Consider the following 17818-nt stretch of genomic DNA (forward strand, 5'->3'; position numbering starts at 1 on the left):
AGAAAAAAATCTGATCAGCATGATTTTTTTGCAAAAAAAAATCGTTTTTCTGAATAGTGCGCACTAACACGAGTTAGTGCACACTATCAAAAAATTGTTACTTAATGGTTTAAAAGTAACATTTGAGGAAATGTTCGTTAGCTAGAGGTGCACACTAAGCCGCGCATGCTTGCTGCTGTCCCCTGTGGCCATTTTGCTACCATATATAGCACGCACTAGCCAGAAAGAGAAAAAAAGTGCCAGCAGGCTGCAGCAGTGACAGTGCCAGCAGTAGCCACTAGCCAGTAGCCAGTCTAGCCTCAGCCTGCTCTTTCAGTTTAACCACTGTAAATATAATAAATTAATAATAAAAGTTTTTGTTTAGTTTTTCTATGGTATGTTAATGTTTTGAAGCTCAGGTTGCAAGTTTCTTTATTAAATGTTTTGTTTCACTAAAGTAGAATATAGAGAAGTATTTAATTTCATATTATGTAAAGTTTCTTTAGTTTAATACACAAAGTACTTCATTTTATTTTGTTCTACTCTAGTGAAAAAAAAGTTTAGTTTAACACAGGAACTGCAAACTTGAGCACAGTGAATGGGGGGGGGGGGGGAAGAGGGATGTGAAGGGGGAGACCGCCCCTGCATTCAGCAGCTCTGATTTTCTGAAGAGATCTGTCCTTCAGAGACCAGGGAGTGGGACTGCTTGGCCCTTCATCTCCCCCTTTCCCTTCCCTTTGTCAAGTTACCAACCGTTTCCATTTCCCATCCCCCATATATTAAACCATCACCTCAGTGGGAACCTTGGTAACATCAATAAATAAGAGGGCAGCCAATAGGAATACATATTCATTCCTAACTGACCTGAAAAGTGTCAAATTGTATCATTTTCTGTTAGTGTGCACTAACCCGATTAATGATTTTTTAATGATAAATTGGGGGAATTTATATTGTATCGCACTCTTTAACGATTAATGACGATATTAAAAATATTGGACGATAATTTAAATCGTTAAAAAACGATTCACATCCCTAGTATTTAAACTCAAAGAAGTCATTCAAACTGTTGTCGTTCCCACCAAGCTAACGTGTCTGGAAGCAAAGTATTGTTGGGAGTGTGATCTGGAGCCCTAACCTGTGACAGGCACCAAGTAAACAAGTTAGGTGCAGTATGTAGCTGTGCAGTGAAGTTACATTCAGAGGCTGCGAAAAACCTAAAACCAAAAAAATCCATTTATATATACCAGTGAAATTTTGGGTCTGGAGGAAGGTTCGAGATCATCTGGTGAAATTATGCCCCATGCAGTTTGCTCAAAATGCTGGAAGAGAAGAGGTCAATGTGACTGTAGAGTGATGGGCTGAGATCCCTCCCCTTCCTAGCCATCATTACAGGCTGTGAGAACATAAGAACATGCCATACTGGGTCAGACCAAGGGTCCATCAAGCCCAGCATCCTGTTTCCAATAGTGACCATTCCAGGCTTCAAGTACCTGGCAAGTACCCAAAAACTAAGTAGATCCCATGCTACTGATGCCAGTAATAGCAGTGCAGATATAGGGTAATCTCTCCAGGACAGGGGATACCTGCTGCCATTAGTATAACTAACCCATAAAGGAACAGCAGTCCTGAGAATAAATAAAGAATACCCAGCACCTGCTGAGAAGTCAGATTTCAGCAATGTGGCACATAGGAATTGAGCAAAAAAAAAAAAAAATAATGGTGTATTTATCAGGAAAGCAACCGATATAAATCATCTTGCTGGCGGAGGCAGGGTAGTTGAGAATGTATTCTCTGTAAATAGGATGACCCTAAAAGGGGGTAGCTGTTTTCAAGGCTCACTGGTGGTAGCAGTGGAACAGATAAATGGAAAGAAATGGACTCCTGGTAGAGAAGCCTGAAGTGAGTGAGCTGCTGAATCCAGTTCTTGAATGATGAAGAGTATGGTGAGTAATCTTAAGTCAAGCTAAAAGAATAGGTAAAACTAAATTACCAGAGTTACCACAGCCCTCCTCGCTGCCTCATAGCTCTGTACACAGTTCGGCCATTTCTTATAACAAAAGGCAGAAAGCAAAACCAAATGAAGGAGCACACATGGCTTTGGAGGCTTTTTGCTGAAACTTCCTTGGGTATTCTGGCTTTCTTCTCCTTCCTCCCATGTTTTTAAAGGCCCGTGACACCTAAATAATAACCTGTGATATTTGTGAGACCTTGGTGATGACGGTGAGATGGAACTGAAGAACCCTCGAGCGCACCAGACAAATTACAGGACCATTACCGTGAGTCCTGTAAGGCAGCCCAGGGTAGCTGAGGTAACCTCGTGCGCAGTCTCCCTGCCATTGCCTCTGCCATCGGGTGGAGAAGAATCCTGGGACATGAACTTTCTTATTCTGGCTGCAATCAAAGAGCTGAGGGCAGGTTTTACTATGACCCATAAAAGGTTCCGTTTCTACAATTAACATCAGATATTCATTTTCTGAATGTGAATTACTAAAGATTAGAACTGAAGATACCTGGAATTGCTATTGGATTTGCATATCTTATAACCCCCTGTTCTAGGAGAGCTTGCTTCTAAGTTGAATCCTTGCTGGTGTAGAGATCCAGTATACTTATGTTGTTATCACTCTGCTTTAAACAGCGTTAAGCTTGAGACCTGGAAGAGATGGGTATCTTCAGGCTCAAAATGTGCTGACGCTAACCTGACCGTGGCTGCTGATTTCACTGTAGAATTGTATCAAGCACTTATTCCTGCCTCCTGCAAAGTGGCATGCATACAGCCCCAAAGTCTGAGCAGCTACAATGAAAGCACAGACCCTGATGGCTAAGGGGTCAAAACTGTCAAAACTGTTATATGGAATTTAGTTTATTTAATACCTATTAATAATGTCAATGTAAAGCCTGTTGCTAAGTTATTGTTAAATGTAAACCGCGGTGATGTATTTCTTTACGTACTGCGGTATATAAAAACCCTTAAATAAATAAATAAATAAGGTTCTTCCAAGATCATCACCTGAGTTATATACTAGGACCTGAAAATAAGAAGGTGGAGGAGGAGTTCAAGGTCCAGAAGAAAACAAGAAGTGCTAATGGTTGTAATTCTTGCTGACACCGCCAGTGGCCAGTTTATTTCCTTTAATCACAATGATCAACTTGTTGGCAAGAAGGGCAAAACTCAATAATAGGTTGCAATTAGCATATTCGTTAAAAAGCACACATCAGCAGTATATTTCAATGAATAACTAACCAGGCTGCAGTGGGTATTTACCATGATATAATTGATCACTGGAGCTACTACTTGATTGGTTATTGCATAGTGTTCTTTTAAGTATTCTAATAAACCAGAAAGTGTCAGTGTACATAGCTCTGCACAACATGCAGTAAATCACACGATCACAAGGTTGCTGCCTCAGCGGAAGTGCAGAGGAGTAAAGTGTCTTTCACAAGGAGAGGTCCTACAAGGAGTGATCCAAGAGAAACCAAATTCTCGATTGTAAGGCTTTAGACCTTGTTCCTCTAAACACAGTGCCATACTTTCAGCGTAAAGGCCTCATAACTCTAAAGCAGCATGAAGTTCTTGCATTTAGTTTATTTAAGGCCGTTTAAAAAAAAAAAGTTGTTTCCCCGCCTTACAGATTTTCACACTAAGCAAAGCGTGTTATGGGTCTGAAAGTGAAGCTCTGGTAGGACTTTCAATCAAAAAAGCAAACAGAATGTTAGGCATTATTAAGAAGGGAATAGCAAATTTATTTATTTATTTATTTATTTAGAATTTTTATATACCGATATTCCTATAAAGGATATAGATCACACCGGTTTACAAAGAACTTAACTTTCGCTAATAGGCGATACAATAAACGGTATATAATAAATAAAAATATTTTATACAAATAAAACGGAGGATGTCATAATGCCTCTGTATCGCTCCATAGTGAGACCGCATCTTGAATACTGTGTGCAATTCTGGTCGCCACATCTCAAAAAAGATAGAGTTGTACTGGAGAAAGTGCAGAGAAGGGCAACCAAAATGATAAAGGGGATGGAACAGCTCCCCTATGAGGTAAGGTAGAGAAGTTAGGGCTGTTCAGTTTGGAGAAGACACGACTTAAGGGGGATATGATCGAGGTCTACAAAATCATGAAAGGGCTTGAATAAGTTAATGTAAATCAGTTATTTACTCTCTCAGATAATAGAAGGACTAGGGGGCATTCCATGAAGTTAGCAAGTAGCTCATTTAAAACAAATCAAAGAAAATTATTTTTCATTCAGCACATAGTTAAGCTCTGGAATTCATTGCCAGAGGTTGTGGTTACAGCAGATAGTATAGCTGGGTTTAAAAAAGGTTTGGATAAGTTCCTAGAAGAAAAATCCATAAACTGTAGGGATGTGAATCGGGCTTCGGACGATTGAAAATATTATCGATCTCCCGCTCTCGAGCCGTCGGCTGCCACTAATAAAAATGGCGCCGATGGCCTTTGCCCTTACCATGTGACAGGGTATCCGTGCCATTGGCCGGCCCCTGTCACATAGTAGGAGCACTGGATGGCCCACGCCATTTTTAAAGATGACGCCAGCCATCCAGTGCTCCCTCCATGTGACAGGGGTCGGCCAATGGCACGGATACCCTGTCACATGGTAAGGGCAAAGGCCATCGGCGCCATTTTTATTAGTGGCAGCCGACGGCCCGAGAGTGGGAGATCGCTCCCGGGACCCCCATTGGACCACCAGGTACCTGTAAAATGTTTTTTTTTGGGGGGGGGGGGAAGCAAAGGGATTAGTTTTAAAGGGTCGGGGTGGGTTTTTTGTTTATCGGCTCAGGCGCAGCCGATAAACAAAACTGAGATCGGGCCCAATGAAAAAAACCCCACATGTGAATCGGAACCGGAATCCGAACCAATTCCGATTCACATCTCTAATAAACTGCTATTAATTATTAAGTAATAATAGCTTGAGATTTATTTAATGTTTGGGTACTCGCCAGATACTTGTGACTTGGATTGGCCACTGTTGGAAACAGAATACTGGGCTTTATGGACCTTTGCTGTGACCTAGTATGGCAATTCTTATGTTCTTCAATGAGATACAAAGACACAGGAGACAGCTGGAGGAAGAGGTGACTGCATGTGAGCAAACAGAACTGAAAGGAAATGGAAGCAGAAAGGAACTAGGACCACTCAGATGAAGGCTCATGGTACCTGTTGGGGCAGGTTTCCATGGAGTTTGAAGCCCAGAAGGAGCTAGAGAAAACTATGAGACCAAAAATGATATATATATATTTTTTTCAGTATTGTGGTATGATGCTCGTATGATGCTTTGCCTGCCCCAAAAGGAAGAAAGACTTTGTCAACCATGATGGGACTTAAACCGATGAACCATAAGTTTACAGAGTCACTGCAGACAGATACCCTGAGGCAGCAGAGCTATCTTTCCAAGGTCATTTACTAGTCCCAAGATTTCCTAGCAAGTTTCATGCACTGAATTCCATTTCCAAATTAGCCCTACAGTGTCAGCTAGTGACTTATGGTGCATAGCCCTTGGGAAAGATTTTAAACACTAAACAGCTTCCAGAGACAACCTGCCCATTGCCCATAGACTAAAGGGCTAGCCATACCAACTGGTCATTGACTAGTCCTAGCAGGAAGGAGCCCATCCATTCATAGATCAAACAGACTAGAATTTTGGCTGAAGATTCACCAAAATCTAGCCAGACAAACTTTGGCCACTTAGATTTAGGCCTGCTCTTTGTGTGCTCTACCCTTCGCCAGTGTGTGCTGAAAATCAGCCCCAACCGGCTAGTTCATAAGCCCATCTCAGCAGCACCTTCGGAGCTACCCATTTTTTTTACCCAGCTAAAATTTGGCCACTCTGTCAGGTTAAATTCAGCCCATAGGTATGGGGGGGGGGGGGAGGGAATTTTAAGCAGCTGATGCCCAAAGCTAGCTGGTTAAACCCTTTGAAAACTGACTCCCATAGTCCTGCATCATCAGTGGCATATTCCCCTCAACGCCAACAATACTCTGTGCTCATAAGTACAGGATTGCCAGCCAAATCAAAGTCATGGAAAAAAAATGATGATGAATTGGAAAAAAGTGATAGATTTGATTATCTACTGCCTGATTGTAGTTTCACTTCAGCTTTTGAGTCAATTCCTTTGAGTGGTCTCTCAAAAGAGCCAACAGTCCCTTGCAGTAAACATTAAAACAATAAACCTTACAGCTGCTTTTGTAAGTTCATAAAACACCCCTTCCCCCCCACCACCACCTGAGGACAATCTTATACCACAAATGCAACCCCCTGGTTGCTTCAAGCTACTGACGGAGAGAGTTAGAATCCAGCAATGAGCAATGGTTTAATATTTATTCCTTTTTCTTCTCCCCCAGAGGAACTGCTAAATTTGATTACCAGTCCTCATGAATGCATTAGATGTCTATATCAGGTTGCTTGAATGCCTCTCTATTTCTGTTATAGATCATAATGAGGCATCAACCACTCAGATGCATGTTACCTTGGGAACAAAGCACTTTATATACAAATAATTCACAGGCAAGGCAATGACATCACAATGCACATGGCAAAAAATAAACCCATGGCAAACATTTCTGCAATCTGCACATTTAAAAGAAAATAAAATGTGAAACTGTTGGGTAGTTGCACTAGTTTTCTCCAAGGTGACCTTGTCTGGCTGTAAGTTGTTTCATATCCTTGTGGTGTCAAGTCTTGGTCCTCATGACCCACTGCTTGCATAACCTCCCTATTGGTATGAATGCAGGCAAATGAGCTCACAAAGGGACAAAAAGGAACAATCATGGATACAGTTTCTATACTTTTGTTTAAATTGTATATTCCTTGGCTCTGCCAGTTTAGTTCCTAAAGAAGCCGTTTTATGACTATAAGAGCTATAATATTACTACGATTACTTTCTTTTGAATGTGAGAGCCACTAAGATTTGCAGTCTTTATAACACACGGTAGCCTCATTAAATGCATTACATGACAAAATTTGCATATACACCAGGGGTATGCATCGGAAAAACTCTATGTACTATTTGTTTTCTTTTTATGTTTTGCGTCTGTATTCTAGGACAGACACGATTTGGAATATGCTAACAAAACAAAAGAGATTTTTTGTTGTTGTTGTTTTTGGTGTCATTTCAGGAAATGAAACAATTGTGTTTTCCATGCTGTTCAAATGACTGCACATCCCTAATGTACGTACACAGAAATGAGTCATCTCTAGTGGTAAGGGGAAAAAATTGCAGTTACACAAAAGAAAGCAAAACCCCAACTGCTTAACAGTAGAAAAATTTCAACTGTGAGGAATGGTAGAACTTCTGCTATCAAACCAGGTGGTCATGTGTTCAAATCCTAGATGGGAATCTTCTAAACCAGTGGTCCCCAACCCTGTCCTGGGGGCCCACCAGCCAGTCGGATTTTCAGGACATCCGCAATGAATATGCAAGAGAGAAAATTTGCATGTTATGGGGGCAGTGCATGCAAATTTTCTCTCATGCATATTCATTGCGGATGTCCTGAAAACCCGACTGGCTGGTGGGCCCCCAGGACAGGGCTGGGGACCACTGCTCTAAATGCTGTAAAACAAGTGGGCATACTGTCTCCCACCAGCCTCCTCAAAAGGGATACAATTTCATTAGGGCTCACAACTGCAAAAAGATGTGCGTGTACTTTTAAGCCTGCAATAAAGAAGTCCATTTTCAAAACACAAATTATTCACGTATACCATTTGAATATCGCATTGTTATGTGTGTTATCCTTACACATTCCCAAAATGATGGAGTTAGTTTGGCACATTAGCAGCATGCCTGCAACATGCATACTTTTTGGTCATTAAATGTCCCCACAGTTTCCAAATTCATACAAAATCTCTCTCCCTCCCACCCCCTCTTTTGTGTGCAGCCAAAAATATGCGCATTATGATAGACTACCAAATGTCTACACCAATGATTCTCAACCCTGTCCTGGAAGCGCATCTAACCAGGCAAGCGATTAAAGGAGAGCCACAATAAATATCCAAGAGATATTTTCATACACTGGGGTCCCCATTGCCTTTGCAGGGGGGAATATCCATGCAAGACAACCACGTAGAGCTTGCGCACGCAATGTGCACTCACTCAGATGTAACTTAGAACTGCAAACTGCCACTGCAATTACTGACACACAGATCTGCACATGGCATTCATTCATTAGTGGCACGTGCACACACCCCTTTAAAACACAGGTTCACAGATTCTGAATCTGGCACAATTACAGATTCAGAATCGAGAAACGTTATTGGCATGAAAATGCGTATGTGTCACAAGTTATGAAGTGGTTGAAAGAAAGAATTACAATTACATACACTGACAGACATTGAAAGATGCACTAGGCACGCAAGATCTGACTTATAATAAGGTTTTGACCCATTTTGTGCCTTGGGTGGAAAAACATCTTGCAAGCCAGGTCCATGGGCTCTTAAACACACACCTAACTGAATTAACTGTCCCTCAGAAGGCTTGTAAATGTAACCTTGCGTGGTCTAAGAAAATCAGCACCAGAACTGCAGGCACAGCACTGCAGCCTTTCCTAGACACACACGGAACTGATAACTTAATTACTGGCTCACCGTCTCCAGCTGTCTGAGCTCCCAATACCTAGAAACCATGTTAGGTGCCTTCTCCTATTGCAGGCAGACGCAGAGTGTGGCGCTCGGTATTTAGTTGGGAGATGTCACTGGGTCAAGAAAAACCCAAGGAGAGCGGAGGACACATTTTTATGAGGCTGCAGCAGACAAGGAAAGAGTATATCAGTTTTCCCCCTACAGAGCTGGCTTTTGCTGAGTGACTGCACAGCTAACAAAGCAGTACATGATTCCCCCCCCCCCCTTACCTTAAGGTGATCGTAGAGCTTCAAGTCATAAAGGACAGGATGAGCCAGTCCTGGTTTTGTCCCCCACCCCACTGCATCTATAGACTTGGTGGTTCCAGTTTCTCTAAGACAAGCAGGACCTAAAAGTGCATAGCTGCAATCGGATAAAACTAAGAAAGGTTCAGCCAGCGTCTTACGGGATGGAGCAATGTGGTCGCCTTATCTTACCTCTCCCCCTACACCTCCATTTTCCTTAACATTTCAAGATTTAATGAGAAAGCTGATTATGCTGACTGTCCTCCTAATGATGGATTTATAAAAAACAAAAACGGAACAGTATTCAGCATGAGGAGGTTTCACTGTTGTTTATGGCATTACCACATCTTCTTTCCTCCTGTCTTGTCTTGTACCTCAATCGTCTTTTCATCTCTTCTTGAAATGTGAGCTGCAGGTTTTATTAGGGCATAAGAACATAAGAACATGCCATGCTGGATCAGACCAAGGGTCCATCAAGCCCAGCATCCTGTTTCCTACAGTGGCCAATCCAGGCCATAAGAACCTGGCAAGTACCCAAACACTAAGAAGATCCCATGCCACTGATGCAATTAATAGCAGTGGCTATTCCCTAAGTAAACTTGATTAATAGCCGTTAATGGACTTCTCCTCCAAGAACTTATCCAAACCTTTTTTTTGACCCAACTACACTAACTGCACTGTCTCTTCCTGCATCTGGACCCTTCTGTACCATGGTAGGGTAGTATCCGAGCACTCTAGCAAGCGCCTATGGTTTGGTTTCATATTCAAGGTGTACCTAATACTTTAGCAGAACAATCAAAGCAAGATCAGTCGAGCACAAAACCACAGTCAAAGGGCCCACTTGGTTATGAACCTGTCCACAGCTTAACTCTGTGATCCTAATCAAATTACTTCTCTCTACACTCAAAATAATTGGAGGCACGACAATCATCTTGTACAGTGCTGTGTACAGTAAAAATATATGATGTTAAACTATTATAGTGTAACAACTTTTTTTTTTTTTTTGTAAAGGATGACAGGAATTCTGTTGTTGTTAATCACAGAAATAGACTCCTGAGGTTAGAGGACTTCTCCTCATGAGTTTCTAGACAGACAGCAAATGAGCAGCAGTACGTGATAGGGGTGGAAACGGAACAGGGATCTGTTCATAATGTATCTGTTGACCAGATGACAGCCACAGTGCGACAAAACAGGGAAAGAGTCAGTGGAAGGTTATTGGGGTGCACTGGAAGAGGTATAAGCAGCAACATAAAATTTGGAAATGACTGAATCAAATCATGTTTTATTATTTATTTATTTATTTATTTATTTAAAAGAATTTATATTCCATTCAATCCAACATACTCAGCAGGTAACAAAGATACACTCTAAAGTAAATATAAAACACAAAAACATCATAACATTAAAACATCAACATCTTCCACAAGACTCATCTAGGGTTCTTTGTCTAGTCCTGGGCACTGCATCCCTAGAAGACTGTGGACAGACAAGGTTGAGCAGATGAGGGCTTACAAAATGATGTGAACTGTTTTGGAGACTCTCTGAATCTAAGATTTGTCATAACTTGAGTGCAGTTAGTGTAGCTGGGTTCAAAAAATGTTTGGATAAGTTCTTGGAGGAGAAGTCCATTAACTGCTATTAATCAAGTTTACTTAGGGAATAGCCACTGCTATTAATTGCATCAGTAGCATGGGATCTTCTTAGTGTTTGGGTAATTGCCAAGTTCTTGTGGCCTGGTTTGGCCTCTGTTGGAAACAGGATACTGGGCTTGATGGACCCTTGGTCTGATCCAGCATGGCAATTTCTTATTTCTTATGGGCCAGATCAAAGGTCCATGAAGCCCAGAATTCTATTTCCAACAGTGAACAATCCTGGTCACAAGTACCTGGCAGGATCCCAAAAGGTTGATAGATTCCATGCCGCTTTTCCTACGGATAAGCATTAGAGTTCACCAAATCCACCTTAATAATGGTTTATGGACTTTTCTTCCAGGAGCTTGTTCAAAACCTTTTTTAAACCAATTACACTAACAGCTCTCACTACATCTATCTGAAATGAATTTCAGAGTTTAATTATTCATTGAGTAAAAATATATTTTCTCCTATTTGTTTTAAATGTATCACCTAGAAACTTCATTGAATGCCCCCTAGTCTTTTTTTACTTTTTGAAAGAGTAAATGACTGTTTACTTATTCCATTTCACTCATTATTTTATAGACCTCTGTCACATCTCCCTTCAGCTGTCTTCTCCAAGCTGAAGAGCCCTAACCTCTTGTTAGCCTTTCCTCAGAGGGGAGCTGTTCCATCCCCTTTATCATTTTCGTCACCTTTCTCACACAGATACATGTTTGGTGAGAGACAGAGGGAACTCGAGTGTGTGAGAAAGAGACAGACATGATTCCTCCGTTTCTCTCTCACACACATACACACACACACACACTTCCTCTGTATCTCTCACACATGATTCCTGTCTCACCCATGCACGTTTCCTCTCTCTCACCCCCAGCCCCACAAGCAAGCACCCTCTCGCACATACGCACCCTCAGGTACCCTCTCATATATATACACACAGGCACACACACACACAGACACTCACTCTTCTACACACTCACCATCTCATACACACACACACACTCCTCTCATCACTAGCGTTTACTCTCACAGGGCCAGTCTCTCACTTCTTCTGCTGCCAGCTCCAGGAGATGCCAGCGGCACCACTGGGACTCTTCTTTTTCCACTGGCCTCTTCCACAGGACCTTGCTTTTGCTGGTGGGGAGTGCAAAATCCTGCCAACACGTCACTGTTCCACGCCGCTGCAGGACCTTCCTGCTGGTGGTAATGGCACCCTTCCCCCTGTTGTCACCCGGGGCAGACCACCCCCCTTGCCCCCCTTAATATGCCTTTGTTCACGCCTTCAAAAAATGTAGAGGATTGGTGAAGCAAGACTTCTCTTGGCTAAATCCATATTGACTTTGTCCCATTAAACTAGGTCTGTCTATGTGTTCAGTAATTTTAATCTTTAGAATAGTTTCAACCATTTTTCTTGGCACTGACATCAGGCTCACCAGTGTGAAACATCAGGCTCATTGGTTTGAAGGGTGACTTAAGGACCGAAATACATATACCCTGGAGGAGAGATGCAAGTAGGTGACCTGATAGACACTTAATGGGTATATACTGTGGAAAAAGCCAGGAATCTTTGTGCAAAACAGGCTGAGAAGATATGGATACTGGAGAATAGACCAAGGAGTAAAAAAGTCATTAATGCTTGGAACCTACTTCAGTGAAGGAAGGAGCAAACAGTAAGGGAATTCCAGAGCACATGAGATGGGCACAGAGAATCCATAATGGTGGGGAAGAGACAAATGTTTTGACATTTTGGTTTGTGTCATGAGCCATGAATATTGTGGATATTGATGTTTGAATTTACGTTAAGATAATGATGCTGCAGGCAGGTATATCCAATAAAGTATTTTCTTTTGCGAAGCAGATGAGTGATATGGTATTCCTATGAAAAAGGTAAAAAATAAAGGGGGGATGAAAGGTTAGGGGGAAGCTAAGAAAAAAGGCAGGAGGGATGGAAATGGCACTTGAGTATTCACTATGAAGGCCAAGTGATCCGTCTGTCATCAGTTTCTGTGTTGGCTTCATGCGTACTCTGTTAGCACTCTATTTTCTGCTAATGCAGTATTACAGTAATTGTGCATGCTATAAATCTGTAAATTAGCAATGGCAAATTAGCGTGCAATAAATTAACACTAAACGATGACTTCCATAGCAGAAAACCCAATATAGTTGAACTTGGAAATCTGCTCTTGACATCAGCAGGCCTGCTAGGAACAATGCCCCAAAATCCTTTTCTCATGCAGTGCAAGTACTCATAGGGGCCTTGAATGAATATGTTGGAGGAGTTTCTATTTCATACTCCTGGTTATAGCACAGTTTTAAGCTGCTTATCCACAGTCTGCCAATACCAGGTTAACTAGCAAAAAATGGAACCTGTTTGAGACCCTTCTCCCCTCAATACAGGCAGCTTCACCATAGTTTTTGTGGAAATAGTTTGGGGATAAGCAATTCTCTTACATGGGAGGGAAGACAAAGTTTGATAAAAATAGGAGCAAAGTTTGATGAGATGTACAGTAAAGTTCTTAACAGCAATACTCCTGTAATCACTGTCTCGATCTGAGTGTACATCAATCTCAGAAGTAACTACATTATTCTTTTTACACACAATGATCTGTTGTCATCTCTGCCTTCAGATTTCATACCTGCACTTTCTCATTCTTCCTTGGAACAATTTATTTTTCTGAAGGTTTCCAAAGAAAAACATCATCAATAGTCCCTAAAAGGCTGCATCGATAAACATTCATTACACTTATAAAGGTATCATCTCAATCAACTACTCTGTTGCCTTTCTCTTACCATGGAAAGCTCAGTCAGCCGCCTGCAAGTACTAGTTACTCAATCTTCAGTCATCACCAGAACCCCTTGGCTAACTACAGTCTGTCCCATTCCTCATGGTTCACAGAGGGGAATTCATACAACGTAGCGTTTTGCTGGATCCAAGCAACAGTTTCTTCTGATGGAACAGCCAGGGGTCCTGCATTTTATTCCCAGGAGAAAGCTACAGTGAGACAACTATTCCCACCTGCATAAACATAGGGCAACATGCCAAGAAGTCCATTCTGCCTTTTAACTTCCATTAACACGACGAGCTTCCCCTTTCCAAGAAGATTGGCTGTGCCCATACCATCATGCCTTACAGTCTGTCATAGTCAATTATCTTCCAACATCAATCTAAATGCTTAAGATCCTAAAGCTAGTGCACTGTCTACAGGACTGACACATCATTATTGCACCATTTATTCCATCCTTCTTGTCATCCCCAAATGCATGTCGCCACGTAATCAATTCCATTTGCACCTCATGTGTACTGTACTCATTACATTTAAATGTGAATGTTTTCAAGGTCCCAATGCATTTTGTTTTGGTTGTACATGCAATTGTAGTCTGAAACATCAAATTAGTACCACTTAGTTGTTAAGGAGCAACATTTCTGCACTTATTCTCATGTAGCATTGATTCTTGATTAATTGCTCTCCATTTACTGCTCAACCGAAACCCATCTTCTAATACACTCAACTCTCAGTGGCTTGAAAAATAAATTTGAAATAAATGATGATGATGGCTCACAAAACACCAGTGCAGCATCAAGCATAATAATCACATTTTGGATGCACCTATATTTATCCCATAAACTCGAATGGGTGCCTACCAAGGGATCTTTGCATGACCACCGGATACAAGGCTACAGTCCAGCAACTGGCTTCATCTTAAATACAATTGCAACTCTAAAGGGGACACAATAGGATTGGAGGGTTAGGTTTTATGTGGGAATTTGATCTACATTGGGTAAATGCATTAAAATCATTGCTTGGCAAACTAGATAGGTGTTTTGGTTTCTATCTGCCATCATTTACTATGTAAATAACATATAAAGCCCTCTCTATCATTCACAAATCCCTGCACAACGAAAATATGTTCTGGTTCAAGGAGCACCTCATTCTTCACACCTCGTCCAGACCCACCAGAAAACAGTACTTGGCAACTCTACACACACCCTCACCCAAAAACCTTATGACCACCAAAAACCGCGCCCTCTCCATTGCGGGTCCTCTGCTTCGGAATTCCATGCCCGCCAGCCTTCGCCAAGAAATATGCCCAAAGAAATGTAAGCAGAATCTCAAGACCTGGCTATTTAAACAGGCCTACGCCTGCTGATTGCAATTTCTCCCACTCCTAGGGCAGCAAACACGTCCGCTACTTAGTATATAGATTCTAAAAACTCCCCCTTCCCCCATAATGTGCACTCCTCCTTGCTCCAGATTTGTATATATCTTTCTTGTCAATGCTGCCAGTTCTATTCTCTGAATATAAGTTTCTTTCAGGTTATTTGACTTCAGTTGTTTGTAAATTATGTTGCAGGTTATCTTGTTGTTGGTCAAACCTCTTCTACTCCCCCATCCCTCTAATTCGTACCTAGTTTGCTTGAAACTCAATTTCTCAAATTATCGTTTATTGTAAAAGCCTGTTGCTAATTTATGTTTCTATGTAAACCGATGGGATGTTTCCAACGACTGTCGGTATATAAAAATGTTCAAATAAATAAATGTTGCTAACTGTTGCTAACATGATTAACTTTGCTGAAAAGTTACCCAGGTAAAATCAAGGCCTTCTTCCACCCCCCCCCCCCCCCCCCCCCAGCAGGTACATGTGCCAGCATGGGTACTTTTACCTGCACTGCAAAAGGTGTGGGGCTGGTGCCTGAGAGTAGAGGAAAGGTAGGACCAGCAGAGAACTCGTGGGATTTCATTTTAGAATAATCCCTGCACATGCTTTAAGGTGCAGACTTTGCACCCATAGGGAGTTTCCCTTTGAAAAGTCACTTGCAGGCCCCATGTAAATTTTAAAAGGTTTCTCTCTTAAAAGGCAGGAACTTTAATCTGTTGGACACACGCAGTTATTCTATGCTCTGTGATTTCTATTTACAGTGGTCAGTGCTTAAGCCAATGCTAATTCATAGTAACAGTAGATGATGTCAGAAAGACTATTTGGCCTATGTAGGCTTCCCAGTTTTTCTGGTCTACCCTAAGGATAAATTTCAGTTGACAGCTGTAGAATACTTGACTGCTTGTAGGATATCATTCCTTATGTCTACCAACTTAGTATTAGAAATGTTACATGAAAGCACAGGCATCCATTTTACTACCTCACATGCTATGATAAAGGGGATGGAACAGCTCCCCTATGAGGAAAGGCTGAAGAGGTTAGGGCTGTTCAGCTTGGAGAAGAGACGACTGAGGGGGGATATGATAGAGGTCTTTAAGATCATGAGAGGTCTTGAACGAGTAGATGTGACTCAGTTATTTACACTTTTGAATAATAGAAGGACTAGGGGGCATTCCATGAAGTTAGCAAGTAGCACATTTAAGACTAATGGGAGAAAATTATTTTTCACTCAACGCACAATAAAGCTCTGGAATTTGTTGCCAGAGGATGTGGTTAGTGTAGTTAGTGTAGCTGGGTTCAAAAAAGGTTTGGATAAGTTCTTGGAGGAGAAGTCTATTAATGGCTATTAATCAATTATACTTAGGGAACCACTGCCTTTGCATCAGTAGCATGGGTTCTTCTTAGTGTTTGGGTAATTGCCAGGTTCTTGTGGCCTAGTTTTGGCCTCTGTTGGAGACAGGATGCTGGGCTTGATGGACCCTTGATCTGACCCAGCATGGCAATCTCTTATGTTCTAAGCAAGCATTCTACCATTTGAGTTAATTCCCCTGCCAATAATGCATCTAATACTCATGCCCACCAGGCGAGCCATGGGAGGTTTACCAGCAGCCCCACTGTTATCAGTGGACCCACTGTGTGCTCTCCAAGGCAAACAGTGGAGGTGCTACAAATCATCTGTGGAAATTATACAGCTTCTTAAGTGCATGTCATGCTCATCTAGAACAATTCAGTCAACAAGGTGAGCGTTGTGTAAAACAAAGCTACTAAGGGTTACAAAGGATGCTGCGAGTACCTCCTCTGGCTATACTTTACAGAGCTGAATAATTCTCCTCAATAAATGCCCTCAATCAAGATATCCTTCTTGTTAGCGTAGATAAATCAAATATGAGTAGAACTGTTTTTATTAGTCTACTATCTGAAGGATGATAAGTTAGCTTATGAGTTGCCGTGTGCATGTGCCTGTGGCACTTCAGCAGTCAAGGGCTTGGATACAGCCAGAGGAATCACACTCCGACTTTGCTGGAACTTTCAGTGCATTTACAGTGCCACACTCAGCATAGTCAAGACTGGCAAACACAGCTGCAAACACAAAGACTACTGTCTAATTTCAGCTAACCAGGCACTTCCCAGAAGTCTGCCTACCTCTCCCAGAGAGAGATCTGGAGCTCCCACTCTCAGACAGGACCCTGGAATTCCTGATCCCAGATCCATGGGGGCGCATCTTTTCTCTGCTGGCTCAACAATTTATTCTCCCCTGTACTGGGTTCCCCCCTCCTGGCAAAGTCCGACCCATAGACATTCTGCCTCTAGGGGATCTAAAGGGGACCAGGCCTGGTCCTGCACATGCTCACAAGGTAAAACTAGGGGCACTGCCTCACAGCACCCTAATAACTTTTATGTTTAGTGTCCGATTCATATGAAAATTTCAGTACAGGTTGGCGGGGGGGGGGGGGGGGATTCCAAGGGTGGTAATGTTTTTTGTTGGTTGTTTTTTTTTGTCCATGTATATAAGGGCTCAATCTAGTTCCAGAAAGTAAGCTCCATTAGTTCTGCATGGAGCATCTTGTTTCAGTTCTTCATCTCAGACATTCTGGAGTGATTTCATGCAGAGTTGCCAATTTTTCCTCTTCAGAAGGGATAGTTCCAGCTGACACTTAACAATGGCCTCTTTTGTAAATTGTCTTTGAGCACATTATAAATGGAGCCTAGTTTCTTGGGCCTCTGAATATTTCCTGCCTAATGTTTGAAAACAATAAAACAAAAATAAATAAATAAACCTGTTTGCATTCTCAAGCTAGCATCTTCTTTGTTATAAATACAGAACAACAAAATTTTGTCAGGCTAATGCATTTCATGGTTAAGAGCCTGACTGTCACTGAGAGGCGTGAGCCCTCTCTAGATTTCTGCTGGGAGGCCCTTCAAACCTGGATCCCATCACCAAGGCCAGGTCCTCTTGCCAAAGCCTAGGTCCAATGCCAGGTCCTGTAGGGAGATATCTCATGTTTACCACTGAATCATCAAATATGAATCACATAGCCAAAGAAATGTACAGGCCAGGGTAGTTTCAGGCCACAAGCACTGTCACAGTAAGAGAACTTTTAACCAGGTGAACTTTAAAACTGCACTGTCTCAGTGGAAAATGAAGAACTTTTGTCCTGT

The 17818-nt window shown here is 41.9% G+C and overlaps 1 long non-coding RNA gene across 1 annotated transcript in view; it reads right to left on the bottom strand.

The window, feature by feature from the left end:
- The window catches only part of LOC115076869, a 549867-nt gene that overhangs the window by 438699 nt on the left and 93350 nt on the right, over positions 1 to 17818 (bottom strand). The window lies entirely within an intron of this gene.

This window comes from Rhinatrema bivittatum, chromosome 15 (assembly GCF_901001135.1).
Source record: "Rhinatrema bivittatum chromosome 15, aRhiBiv1.1, whole genome shotgun sequence".
In the NCBI taxonomy this organism is placed as follows: Eukaryota; Metazoa; Chordata; class Amphibia; order Gymnophiona; family Rhinatrematidae; genus Rhinatrema; species Rhinatrema bivittatum.